Genomic DNA, 15,671 nt, shown 5'->3' with positions numbered 1-15,671 from the left:
TAGCACCCAACCTTTGTGAGGTGAATCTTTGCTATTACTCATTTGCACACACATTTGTAAAAGTGTTAACTTAACCTTGAAAAGTTAGTGTGAGTTATCACTTGATCCCGTTAAAAAGTCGGTGTTAGGGTTATCGCTTGATCCCTTTAAAAAGCAATTGTAAGGGTTATCGCTTGATCCCGTTAAAAAGCAAGATTCTTTAATGGATTTGAAACTCCTTGGTGAGCCAAGGGAGAGGACGTATGCATTTGAAAAAGTCGAACTTCTATAAAAATATGGATGTCTTGATTTATTTTTATACTTTTTGATTTATTGTTGATATTTGTTTTAAAGAAAAATCACTTGCTTAGCTTTTGACGCAAGAAGAAAATTTATTTTTCAAAAAAGGGATATTTTTCATTAAACTTGCAATGAAATTTTTTAAATACTAATTCACTCACCTCTGAATATTTATTGCATTGAACTTACTACACTAAAAGGCATATAAGTATACTAACAGTAAAATATATCTTTCAAACTAGAAAATTACTATCAATAATCACCACACTTATAACGACCAAAACTAACAACTTGATTTTAGCACAACAGACTCCATATACAATCATAATCACATGTAAGTAAAAAGACTTTATCAGCAGACATAGGACTTTCCTACACAAGCATATTTCCTCAGAGCACCTACACAACCTTACATTCATTATCCATCCACATATATCAACATTCAAATGTCCATGAAATAGATCCAACAACCATAGAATTAAATTTTGTATAAAAATAAGTTAATGGAGGAAATCCCATGACTTACGAAAAATTTCATATTTTTTATATTTCCTTGTTTTATACCATTAACACACAAAGTCAAATTGTCATATTTTAGGAAGGATCCTAATCTTTGGATTTAGCATTAATACCTTTTATTTTTCTTTATATTATATGTGTAACATTTTTCTATTCAATAAGATACACTAAAGAATTCTCTAATCTTTTATGGTATCAGAGCCAGGTTCAGTAACCTAACTTTTCACAAATAATCAAATTTGCAAGTATGTCAAGAGATGATGTAAATCAGGTTAATGTGAATTTGGTAACAATTATGACTACATCGTAAAATATCGTAATCGATCTTAAATCCCCATACTATTTGTATATTTTTTATCATCCGAGGTTATTAATCGTCACAAATCCTTTCAAGAAAAAAGGCAACAATTATTTCACATGGCACAAGAGCATGATGAATGCACTAGCTACAAAGATAAAACAGGATTTATAACTGACAAAATTAAAAACTTGGATGTCAATTCTCAATATTTTCAATCATGGGGTCAATGCAATGCTATTGTGTTGTCTTGGCTTACAAACGCACTTGACAGAGAGTTACAGAATGGAGCAACACATGTAGAGATGGCTAGAGAAGTCTGAGTGGATTTGAAGTAGTGGTTTATTTAGGGAATCGCGCTTAGGGTTTACAAATCAAAATTATCAATCATTCTTCTACAGTAGGGGAAAGTTCCCATATCAACCTTTTATGAGAAATTGAAAGTACTTTGGAATGAATTGCAGGCATTGAATCCTGTACCAATATGCTCATATGGATGTACATGTGGGGCTATGAAAAGGTTCAGGTGATGTAGGAAAAAAAGTTTTTGACTTATTTATGGGCCTTGATGAATCATTTAACACCGTTCAGTCCCAAGTGTTGAGCATAAATCCATTGCTAACCTTGGGTCAGGCCTATGCCATCATAGCCCAAAAAGAAAAATAAAAGAATGTGGCAACATCATACATGCCCCCAATAAAGTCAACAACGCTACTTGCACATGGGGATGCTGTATTTAGTAAGCGCAACAATGGCAGCACAACAGATGGCAAACAGATGCTAGATTGGAGCAGATGCAATCACTGGGGGAAGGAAAATCACCATCGTGAGAGCTGTTACAAACTCATCGGCTATTCGGAGCACTAGCAAAAAAAGTACATAACTTCGGTAATTGTGCTTATAGCAAAATGGCATTACATGGTTGAGGAAGCATGATTTCGAATTTGCAGACACCAACCTTTAGCTCTAGTCTCACGAGAGTAAAATCTAGGTTCGCGAAGGTCATTGATGGTGGGCTACATCATCACCTATACCAAGACTCATGGCCAAGCAGCACCAGTTGCTATTGGTCCTCATTAGTGGTGAAAATTCAACTTCTCCCTCTGTGAATTTGGTGAATAACATGTCTAGTAAAAAGGTTCAACCTTGGGTCATTGATACAAGAGCAATAAATCATACAAATTGTGACATTAATCAATTATCTGATCGTATTATGTGTCTTAATATCCAGCGGTACAAATTTTTAATGGCGATTCAGTCTGGGTTCATGCATTAAGGATTATTAATCTATAAAAAAAGCTTATTCTAGAAAGTGTTCTTTGAGTTTTTGATTCTTGTTCTAACTTGATGTCAGTAAGCAAATTGACAAAGAACTTAAATTGTGCACTAATTTTTTGGTCAAATGTTTGTGTAATACAGGACTTACCATTGATGACACCGATTGGAATGGGTAAAATGTGAGACAACTTATACTAATCTACAAAAAAAGCTTATTCTAGAAAGTGTTCTTTGAGTTCTTGATTTTTGTTCTAACTTGATGTTAGTAAGCAAATTGACAAAAGACTTGGATTTTGCACTAATTTTTTGGTCGAATGTTTGTGCAATACAGGACTTACCATTGATGACACTGATTGGAGTGGGTAAAATGCGAGACGACTTACACTATTTGGAGACCAGAGAAAAAGGCAAGGCAATGGTAGGTTAGTGTTCGAAGAAGTCCGTGCTATGGCATTAGCGGTTGGGGCATCTACCTATGAATCATATTTCTCTTGTTCCAAAGTTATCTTTTATTGCTAATAATTGGAAAGGACATTTTTATGATGCTTGTTGCAAAGTGAAACAAACTAGACTACCTTTTTCTTCTCATATCAATAAAGCATTGCAAGTTTTTTAGTTAATACACTGTGATATCTGGGGACCATATCAAACTACGTCTACGACACATGTTCACTATTTTTTTACTACCATTGATGACTAAAATAGAGCAACTTGGGTTTTCTTAGTGAAGTTTAAATCAGAGACATGTGATTATTTACTTTATTTTTCAAATGGGTGCAGACACAATTTAGTTCCATAGTCAAGACTATTCACATAGATAAGGGGCTTGAGTTCAAACAGCGTGATCTTCTGGACCATTACAAGGAACATGATATGGAATAGCAGTCCAGTTGCACTAATACACCTCAACAAAATAGGGTTATTAAGTAAAAACATTGACATTTATTGAAGGTTGCTCATGCAGTACGATTTCAAGCCAACTTTCCTATCAAGTTTTAGGGAGAATGGGTCCTTATGGCAACTTATTTGATTAACCGAATGACACTCATTATCTTAGGTAACAAAACACCCTATAAGATGTTGTTTGGAAAATTTCCAAATTATGATCATTTGTGTGTTTTTGGTTGCTTTTGCTACGGTCACATTAATGATAAACCTCTTAACAAGTTTGCACCACAATCTCAATTGGGCATAGGTTACAAGATTTTTGATCTTGCACGCAAAAGTATTTGTGTATCAAGATGTGCAATTTTTTGTGGAAACTTTTCCATTTGCTATTGACATAACAACAACCTCCACAGTTCCATTTTGAATTTTTTGAACCAAAACAAACCATATGGATCAGATGACATGTCATTCAGTCTTCTTGAGTAGCCACTTCATGACTCAACAAATTTAGCCCATCCAATTCAGCTTAAGCTGTGTGGGCTCAAACTAACACGAGCCCACTTGTTGTGCTTAGGCCCATTAACGACACACGAGTTGCTCATGTTCCTCTTGAGATGTTTGGGCTTTCACTTGATTCATGACCCATTCCATGTGACCCTCTACCCTTAGCAGTTGGCTTGCCCACACCCATGCAGTCCAATTCTGTAGGGCCACCCACTTTACTAGATGTTGAATCTTTTATTGATCGCCCTCAACGACACTGCACCATCTCTCATAAGCTCCATGGTTTTGATGTACAATTACCTTCTTCTCTTGCTCTTCCAAGCTCGTCATCGCACTCACCTAATCCATCGGTTCATTCGACGATACATCTTCTTTCCAATTCTATTTCTTATTCTAAATTTTCATCTGCTCATCACACTTTCTTAACATCCATCTCTTTTGTGGATGAGCCTCAATTCTTGACCCAAGCAGTGAAACATCAATATTAGAGAGACGTTATGGCCAACGAAATTATCGCTCTTGAGGCCAATCAAACTTGGATACTTATTTCATTGCCTCCTAGCAAGTGTGCTATTGATTCCAAGTGGGTTTACAAGGTGAAGCACAATCCAGATGGGAGCATTGAGAGATTCAAAGCTCGTTTAGTTGTTAAGGGATTTACATAAATTGAGGGGGTTGACTTTCATGAGACTTTTACGACAGTCATAAAACTTGTTATAGTTTGATGCTTGTTGTTGTGACCTTAGTTCGCAATTGGGAACTTCATTAGTTGGATGTCCACAACGCGTTCCTCCGTGGTGACCTTGATAAGAAGGTCTACATGAAAATCCCACAGGGTTTTGAAATATAAGGGGAGACGTATGTTTGTTGATTACAAAAGTCACTTTATGGATTACGATAGGCCTTCAGAAATTGATACCACAAATTCACAGTAGCTTTACTTGCCATTGGTTTTCATCAATCGCAAGCTGATCATTCTTTTTTTATATTTAGTGATGCCACATCTTTTCTTGCCATTTTAATTTATGTCGATGATGTTATTATTACTGGTAACGATGCTGTGTGAATTTGCAGGTTCAAGCATTATTTGGACCAGAAATTCCACATTAAAGATCTTGGGTAGCTGAAATATTTTCTTAGCATTGAGGTGGCACATCCTCCTCTGGCATTGTTATCTGTCAAAGAAAATACACATTGGATGTTCTCAAGGAGAGTGGGGTTTAGGAGAAAAGCTTGATAACTTTGTCATATAGAGTTATTTTTAACACATTTTGAGGGCTTTAGTAAGTGGGCCTTTGAGTTTTAGGTTCGGATTTTAGTAATTTAGGTGTTTTTCTAATGTAGGTTAGATTATATGTTAAATAGTTAAATTAAGTTGTTTTAGTTTAATTTTACTTTATTTTGTTTTTAATTTAGTTTAAGAAAAGTTAATGTCAATTTCTCTCATGGTTTTTGTGCAGGATATGTGATGAGCAAGGTGAAATTTAGTTAAGATAGCATAAGTATGGTGAAGGTGTTACTCGTACATGCTATAGTAATTTAAAGACAACTTGAGTTACAGAAATCCAATTGATATGATTTTTGATTCATTGGAAAGCTAAGATAATGGGCTACAACTTTCATGTTTACTACTTTGCCCAGTTCAGGCCAGATTAGGGTGAAAATTACGTTTGATAATGATAGACAGATACAAACTACACACAAGGCAACATGGTGATTGAGACCACGATGCTAAAAGAATCGCTGTCGTAGTGCTAGAAGCTTATGCCCCCGGCACAAGGCTGGATGGGTACATCATACTAAAGGCCGAGAGCATGGCATCGCAGCACCAAAAAAGGAGTGCCATAGCTTTACCATAGCTTGTCATGGCATCGCGGTGCTAAAAAGCCATGGTCGTACGCCACCCTGATTTCCAAAATTAAACTTTTGACGAAAAATTGGAAAGTAAGGCACCTTGCACATATTTAAGAGACTTTGTGAGAGCATTTAGAGGAGGAGACGACAATAGCTTTTTGTGAAAATTGGAGCTACGAATCAATCAAGAATTCAAGAGCAATTGAGAGAGATTTGTAATCAATTAGGCTTCAATATTAGTTTATTTCTTTCCTTTTGTGTTATTTTTATTTTCTTGTTTTGAATTCATCGCTAAATTTCTTTGGATAGTTTTTTATTTAGATATTATGAACTAATTTGCTTATCTAGGATAATGGTGGATTTCAACATGTAGTCTGAATACTAGTTTTTCTATTATTTAAGGGGGGAGATCTGGAAGGAGTAGCTTTAAAAACTTGTTGTGTAAATATCTGGTGCTTGTGTGATAGAGATATGCTCTAAATTAAATGCAAAATACAAGCAAAGACTATGTACAAGTGCACACGATCGCAACAAGTAATATAGTGATAAGTTGATGTTGTCGATCCCTCGAGGAATTGATCTAATTGTTGTTGCTAATTACTAAAATTAAAACAACCTAATTTTATCCAAGTACTAAATTTTGAGCAATAATTAAAAAGTAATCAATTAACTGACTCTAATCTAAGAGGTGCAAATAACAAATTGAGGTGGAAGTGATGGTCTAATAGTCTAGGATTATGGTATCCTTTAATATTTCACTTGAAATTGTGTTTGCTTAATTACTTAATCTTAATGAAAGTTGATGTTAATCTAGAATCTTAAAGTATGTATAATTCTCCGTTGAGATAATACACACTTGCTTAACCTAATTGAATCACTATATGTCTACAGGAAACAACTAAATTAAGTTCTTTAAGCCAAGGTTCTAAAAATTGACTATGTGTGGCAATTAAATGTATGTCTACTCTAATTGCACATCAAAACACTGAAATTCCTTTCTAAGTGTATTGAACACACATTACCCAAATCAAGGTCTAATTTAGATTAACTCTCTCAAGTGTCATCTAAATACCTAAACACATTTAAATGGTGATCAAGCAAATAAATGGGCAATCAAATCAAATTTGAGTAAACAACAATATTTCCATAGAAAATAAGCAATAAACCAACACAATATCCAAGCTACATATTAAAATCCACCATAATCCTATATCAAAAATTCTAGTTCAACATATTTAATACAAAACCCAATGTGTTCAGAAAAATATTCATTTCTACAGTAATGAATAGAGAGAGAGATATGAAACTAGTGTGAGAAAGTTAGGCTGATATGGATGATACAACTCCCAAGAAAATCCTTAACTGTTTTTCTCCCTTTTCCTCTTTTGTGTAGACCAAATCCCTCACTTTTTTTTTTTATTTTTTTGAAAAGTTGCTCCTTCAAGATCCTCTCTCATTTTGCCCTAAAAAGGCCTTTTTTTATAGCACTTTGCATGGCCCTCTGATTTGAAAGATCGGAAGGTCCAGACTTCTTCATTTAAGTTAACGTTGTAGTGCTAAGTCTCTAGTGATGCAGTGTTGACTTCACTGCAAAAGGTAGTGTTGCTTCACTGCAAAAGGTAGTGTTGCTTCACTGGATAACACTGTAGTGCTGAGAGTGTGGCGCTGCAGCACCAAGCATACTACCTAGTGGGTTTGTGCTGCTGAGGACCACTCTGCAGCGTTACAAACTTGGGGCTACAGCGTTGATGCTACTTGTAGACACCTCAAAAAATAAAAATATAATAAAATAAAATATAAAATAAAATAATTAAATAAAAAAAAGATAGAAGGAATGGTTGGGCGTACGCCCAGCCATCCCTTCCCCAACCACCCTGAATGATGAGGTTCTGGCTACCAACTCCTTGGTGCCAGAACCCCATTGCCAGGTTGTCCAAATTTTTGGACAACCCAACTGTTAAAAATCAAACCTGCAAAACCAAAAAAAGAGGACAACCAAGAAAACAAGATAAAAAATCCAAAAAATCCTAACCTACCAGCAGACTACCCTAGCCATAATAACAAAAAAAAAACAAACACAAAACAAAAACAAAAAAGGAGAAGTTAGATCTGGAAAAATGAGTGAGAGGGGGGTTTAAGGGTAAAGAAAAAAGTTTTTTTTCGAGTAGGGGAGAATCGGAAGGGAGACCTACAACAAGGGAGGCCTACCGACAGAAAGTTGAAGAAGGAAGAAGGAGAGAAAAGAAGATAGGAGATCTACCGGGCGAGAGAGAAATACAGAAGAGAAAGCCGAAGGAGAGGGAAAGAGAGGGATCGGCTGGCCAAAGGGGAAGTTGAAGAGAGAAAGAAATGAAAAAGAAGAAAAAGAAGAAAAGAAAAAGTTAGGGAGAGGATAGAGAGAGTGACGGCTAGAGAGAGAAAAAGAGAGCCAAAAATGAAAGAGGAAGAAGAAAATAAGGTTTAAATACCTAGGGCTTGAGGGCCAAAACGACGTCGTTTTGTGTTGTCTTTGGGTGTTTGAATTAGCACTAAACGGTGCGTGCAGGAGAAGAAGCTGGTGGTTTATGGGAATTTGCTGGTTACGGATTAAAGCTTACCAGGCCCACTATCTTTTCTCAGCACCAGGCCCATCTATTAGGCCACCTAAAGGCTTTGCTACACCTTGGAAAAAAAAAAAAGAGCCCACACAAGGTAAGACATTTCTTCTCTTTTTGGGTTATTTATTTTTTATTTGGTTTTGATTAAGTATATTGTGAAGTGGCTAGTTTAGTATATTGGAAAATATTTTAGCTAAAATATGTGGATAGTTCAAATAAGATGAAATAAAATGTTTAGAAGAATTATTTAGTGTTAGGGAAGGAATATTAAATAAAAAGATTTAACATTTGAATTAAAAAAATAAAAATAAAAATAAAAAGAAATGGAAATGGTTATAATAATAAGATCTTTATACACATGTGTCCATTTAGTGTTAGAAGATCAAACAAAAAAAATCAATCAAAAAATAATAAAAATGATAAGTGAATGAGAAGAATAAGATAAAAAAAAGAAAGGAAAGAAAGAAAGAAATATTTATATTATAAATATATTTAGATACTCGTAAATATAATATAATATATATATATGATGCAAATATAAAATAATAAAAAAATAAAGTGATTATTCGAAAAATTTCACCTAAGAAAGGTAAAGAGTTGCCTCTTCTAAGTGAGATTTTTTGAATGTGAAGTTCAGACGGATTTTCACTGAAGCGTCGGGATAAATCCGAATTATAAACTCCAATACTCGTGAAGTCAAATAATTGTTGTAAAAAAATGACATATATATTAAAAAATAATAGATTTACATAATATTGTATTTGAACTTATATTAGTTAATTAGTTTAAATAAATATTACTAAATAAAGTTAATTTAATCGTTAAAGAAAATAAATTAATTAATTATTTGATAAGCTATATAATCAAGTAAAATATTAAGGAAAAAAAGTTAATTAAAGGATATGGAATTAAGTAGAAAGCAAAAAAATATAAAAATAAATAAATAATCCATGAAAAAAAAATAATAGATAATAATAAACATATAAACAAAATGATAAATTATTAAATACATAGTTGAGTGAATTATGAACCACCTAATTCAATAAACGCGTGCATGCAGACATCAGCATTTTATCCTGTTATAGCATGCCACATTTATCTTGCAAATGGCACCGAAATTTCGATGATGGGATTTCCCTGAAGAGCTTGTAGAGACGAGTTCTTCCGGGGATATCTCTAGGTGAGGAGAATTTTAAGACTTCACCAAAGCGTTGAGATGGTCTTCGAATAATTTTCCAGTAAAAGATTACCGACCCCATTATTTAAAATAAACGAGTCATGACATCATTTTATGCTTACATCACATGCATGCGTAAAACCAAATAAAAGATTCAAGCAGTCAGTTTAATAAAAATTTAGTTAATAAATAGGGAATAAATCAAAAGTAGGCTATAATATGAAAACTTAAGATTAAATGGTACCATTCGTGGAACGGGCGCCACGGAGGTGCTAACCCTTCTCCGTGCGTAACCGCACTCCCGAACCCATCTCTAAAAAATGTGGATCAGTTCTCGTTCTTTCAACGGACCTAAAATTAATTTAAGACTTCGTCGATTAGAATTGGGCTAATAGGTGACCAATCACACCTAGATAAAAAGAGATTGGTGGCAACTCTTAAACACTTTAATTTTCACCCGCGTTTGGCGGTTGGGTTCCCGGACCCGCACGTTACGACACTACTGCCTTGTAGGAATGGTTCTGGATAGCGTTGCAGTGTTGAGAGCTTGGTGTTGCAGCATTGTAAGTACTGTTTGGTGAGGGGGGATAGCGCTGCAACGCTATGCTTGTTGTTTCCTGCTATTCTTCCTTGAAACTGCCTAGTGCAAAGCTGCTGCAGTCAAGCTACTTCTAACATAATTTGGACCATGCTCAAATTAGAACTGGGTGAAGCAATAAAATGAAAGTCATAGCTCTTCCTCTTAGCTTTCCAATGGTTTAAGAATCACATTGATTGGACTTCTGTAGCTTGAGTTATGTCTGAAATACCACTGCATGTTTGGTGAAGTCTACACTTGGCCAACTTGTGCAATTCCTTGCCACTTGACCCCTTTTCTTTTAAGGATTTTGAAAACATAGGAATTAAATCAACCATAGATAAAAATAGGCATTTTTACCATACAAAAGAACTAAAATAACTTGAAATAAACTAGCTCAACCATGAGTTAACTAATTAAAGAAAAATAAAGAAAACTACTTACAACTTTTTCTAAACTCAAAGACTTAGCCATATTATCACTCAAAATATGGCAAGATAAGTCTATATAATAGAGTTATCATGGGGTTAAGGTTGTGCTGGATTGCCATACATAGCCAAATTAGGACACTTGATTAATGAAATTAATTTAATTGATTCCTATAGACAAATAGTAAACTGATTAAATTGGGTATTTGCACAAGCATAACAATGGAGACTTGTTCATAACTTTGGATTCTAGGTTAGTAAAATCACCCAAGAAAGATAAATAAGAAGAAAAGCTGGTATCAGATGAAATGTTGAATGAACTCATGATCTTATGTCTTTAATCTACTACTTTTCTCAACAAATTTAGTTTTTGCTGGATATGCTATTGTTTATTTTTAATTTTTTCTTTGATTAACTTTTCAATTATCAATTAGCTTAAATAAGATTAATTTGTTATATTATTTTAGTACTTAGTGAAACTTTAGAAACTGTTGGCTCCATTAGTTTTTGATGATAATAAAACATTCCTATTTCGTTTATGTCTAACATTTCTACCTAAATGTGCAGGACAAAAGGTCATATGGAAATAATAAATCAACTTTTCAAATGTGTATATCAAAAATCATGAAAATAAAGAAAAACGATTGATCAACAATAAGGAAGGTCTTTAGTTGAATAATGAAAAATCTTGGTTGACTAAAATTTAAATTGGAGAAATGGCGAGTTGAAGAATATTGAGAAACAGAAACAACTTAGTCGATCAAGATGCGAGTTAGTCGACTAAGAAGCTATTGTCAAAATCTGGACTTCAAGACAAAACCAACTTAGTCGACCAAGACATGAGTTAGTCGACTAAATGCTCTTTGCCAGAATCTGTGACCAGAAGACAAAACCAACTTAGTCGACCAAGAAGAAAGTTAGTCGACTAAGGGCTCTTTGTCTGCAATTTGAACTAGAGCATTAGAAGACAGATTAACTGCTAAAACCTATTCTTAACTGTTTTCAACGGTCATAAACTGCCAAACTGCCATTAGAGTTGTTTCTCCATGTATAAAAGGGTCTTCCAACGGTTAGAAATTAGTTTTTGGAAGTTTTGGAAGAGATTTGAGTCATTAAGAGCTGAAAAATCAGAAAATCTTCTCTGCACCTTGCTGCACTTAACACCCATCCTTTGTATTTGTATTCTGTACTCAACCTTGTACCATTTCGATCAACTTGTGATCATAGGTACTTTTTTCTACTTCTCTTCTTGTATTCTTAGAGTGAGGGAGTCATTCTAAGTGGTTGTTTCAAGCTAGGATTGCTTGAATGTGTTAACGTTCTAACTTAGACTTGAAAAGTTAGGTGTTAGGTTTTAGTTTAGCCCGGTGAAAAACTAGTGTAAAAAGTTTTAGCTGAGGTTGGTAAAAGCCATTGTAAAGCTTGGTGAAAGCTTGTGAATTTCACCGGTTCTTAATGGATTGTTTGGAAAATCCTTGATTGGATAATCAAGGCAGTGGATGTAGGTCTTGGACCGAACCACTCTAAATCTACTGTCTTGTTTACTCTGTTTTTGTTTTATATTTATTCTTTCATTTATCTTGCATTTGTCTACACTTAGAGATAATTTTTGAAAGAGCAAAATTGTGCTATTCACCCCCCTCTAGCACATATTATTGGGACCAATAGAAACAAATCCTTGTGAGAACGATAAATTGGACTTACTGTCTACATTACTTGTTCGATACATATACTTGTGTATGTAAAATCAATAACAAAGCCTTTTTCCTTCCTAATGGATTTTAAGCATAAGCTTCAAGATGATGTAGGCCCATTATGTTCTTACTTAGATCGCTATAGACATTTAGTGGGCCAATTTCTCTATTTGACCATCACACGAACTGAAATTAAATATGCAGTCCATATACTCAGTCAATTTATGCATTATTTACGTAAACCTCTTCTCAATATTGTCTATTGAGTTTTACATTATCTAAAAGGCTTTTCTGGTTAAGGCCTTTTCTTCTCTTTGGATGGTCAATTATCTCTACGAGCCCATTGTGATGTGGATTGGGTCGGTTGTCCAACCACGCGTCGATCCACTACTGGTTACATTGTGTTACTCTTACTCCTCTGCCGAAGTCAAGTATTGTGCTATGGCTACCACTTCTGGTGAATAATGTGGCTCATTCGTCTCTTTCATGATCTTGGCATCACTTCTATTAAACTAGTTCCATTCTTCTGTGACAATCAAGCAACCTTCCATATCGCTGCTAACCCCGTTTTTCATGAACAAAACAAACACACCAAGATCAATTACCACTTTATCGGACAACACATTCAATCTCACACCATCATTCCCTAATCTATTTGTTCTCAATTTTAGTTGGCGGATATTTTCTCTAAAGCACTCAATCATGATCGATTCCATGAACTACTTTGCAAGTTGGGCATTTGTTCACTCCACGCGCCTACATGAGGGGGAGTAATTGAGGAAATCCCATGATTTATGGGCAATCTTATATTTTCCATATTTCCTTGTATTATACCATTAATGTACAAAGTCAAATTATCTCATTTTAGGAAGGATTCTAATCTTAAGATTTAACATTAATACCTTTTATTCTTATTTGTATTATATATGTAACATATTTCTATTCGATAAGATACATTCGAGAATTCTCCAATTCTTCATAACTATTTTCCACACATAAACATAGGAGAAATGCATCAAAAGCCATAATAAGACCCACAATTTAAATCATAAAGCATCATGGAATGAATGAAGATCAAATTTGCTAATCAAACGTTGTCAAAATGTCTTGATTCTGGTGCACTCCCACTTTTGCTAAACTATCCATCAAATTATTTGCCTCTCTAGGAGTATAGAGGTTTTGCCAATTAATGACTTAGGACTTTAAGTTCTAGTTATCTCAATTAGGGTGAGTAAACCGAGAGGATGGTGAATTGAATTTCTAAAAACATTTTTCACAAAATTAACTTCCAAAAAATATATATCAAATGTTAAGATGATAACAATTTGCTCTTTAAAAAAAAGATGATAACAATTTAATAACTATTTAACTAAAAATAGATGCTATAAAAATAAAAAAATAAATGGAAAGGAGAATTATAAACATGATTTATAGAAGTTTGATCTTTCCCCTTAATGCTTAAGTGCTTTCCCTGAACTTGTTAAGGATTTCAGTCCACTATTCAATACAACCAATACAAATTCCTTTTGAAAGCAAAAGTATAATCTTTTATCTTTTAAAAGCTTAGAAAGAACTTCTAATACTACACTTTCAAGGTTAAGGTATAATCTCTCTATTTTTTAAAGGTTCAGATAAAACCTCTGATACTACCTTTTGAAGTTTAAGATATAATGTCAAGCCCAGCTCTATTATATACTTGCCATGTCATTCATGTACTTGATAGCATGTATGTATACTTGGATGCCTCGAAAAATCGTTAAAAGTCGGTATCGTATCTTATGTCACAATTAAGTCGATTAAAACCTTGAACTAGTCCAAATAGAGACTTTAGAATGTATTTGAGAGTTATTGAACCTTAGAATGTCTTAAAATAGTGATTCAGAGTTTGAGGATTAATTTGAAATCCAATCGGGAATTTTTATAACGTAGGGGCAAAATGGTCATTTTACCACTCGAGGGCAAAAATTAGAATGTTGGACGAGATTTTTGATCAAGTTTGACTATTTGGAGCATAATTTGAATTTGAGAAGTGAAAAATTCCAATTCTAACATTTTTTCGAGCATAAGGGTAAACCGGTCATTTTACGTGTCCATGAGGATGTAATTGGAATTTTTAAAATTTTACACCACCGTGACACTTGTGAAGCCCATGAATTTCACCTATTATCATTTTTATACTTTGAATAATTAAGGTATTATATGTGGTGGTAAGAAAATGCTTAATAGTTAAGTTTTAACCATGAACCATTCACACGTTGACACGTGTCAAGCTTTAATTCTTTTATAATTTTCTTTATAAACCAACATAAAACTCTCCAAATTTTTCTTTCATTGCCATGCAAGCCAAAGAAAAGGGGGAAAAGAATAGAAACAACCCTTGAGGAAGAAAATTCAAGAGAAATTCATCGGTTATCGAAAAACGAAGCGATTTGAGGTAAGATTTCGCGATTTTAGCTTAAGATTCACCTCTCCCATGCTTTCTTTTTCATTTTCTATGATTGAAACCCAAACTTTCATGAAGGAAGTCATGTTGGCCAAATCAAGGTGGGGGGGAGGTTTTGATGATGGTTTTTGTTAGATTTCATGCTATCTAGGTGTTTTTAGTTGTTTTGTAATATTCGGTATGAAAAACAAGTAAGGAAACCACATGTCCTTCACTAAACCCTCATTGGCCGAATTTAATAAGGGATATATTGATGATGAATTTTGTTATATTTCATATTATTTAGCTCGTATTTGATGATTTATGGTGTCAGATATCGACAATGGTTATCGAAAAGTATAGTGCTTTTAGTAAATGACTTGAACGACAACAAGAAAATCATGGTAAATGGACTTGAATTTGATTTCTAATGATTTATACGGACTTATTGGACTATGTTGACACCGATTAGCACGTTACTTCGGAATCGAAATGAGTTTCAGATGTGATCATTTAAGTTACAATCAAGTTCATTGAGGTACTTTGGGTGTACCAAAAGTGCAATGAATCTATTTGGAGTTGAATTGGATGTTTTGGCTAATTAAACAGTGTATAGTGCGAGTTAGGTCGAATACCATTTCAGTCCAATAACAATTGAACCTACGTAGAACATCATCTTTAAGTGATTATTCGAACATTTCTCATTCAATTTCATGCATTCATATAGAGTCTGGAATAGTTTTATAACAGTTTGGCACAAATGTATTGAATTACTTGTTATGTATTAGGTATAGGTGGTGAGCCTTCTGGTAAGGGTAAGGATATCGTACCCAAGGATCAAGAGTAGGAGTACTCTCATTATTGTGAGTAATAAGACTATCATCTTAACTGTCGAAAATAGTTTATACTCGTTTTTATGATTTTAAAGAATAATGAACTTAAATTGTAAACTATTATGTTTTATAACTGAAGTGTTGGTTAAATAAAATGAGATTCATAATTTGGTTTGAAATTGAATCCTGGTTTTGGAAATTGAGTAAGTGGAGACTATATACTTGTGTTATATATATGTTTTGACTATTGTTAGTTATGCCGACCCTGCTTTGTAATAAATGTAACGGGATTCGTAATTGACATATGGTTTGAATTGATGGCT

The sequence above is a fragment of the Theobroma cacao genome, chromosome 5 (assembly GCF_000208745.1).
Source record: "Theobroma cacao cultivar B97-61/B2 chromosome 5, Criollo_cocoa_genome_V2, whole genome shotgun sequence".
Taxonomy (NCBI): domain Eukaryota; kingdom Viridiplantae; phylum Streptophyta; class Magnoliopsida; order Malvales; family Malvaceae; genus Theobroma; species Theobroma cacao.
The sequence above is the reverse complement of the archived record's forward strand: the minus strand, read 5'-3'. Positions refer to the sequence as shown.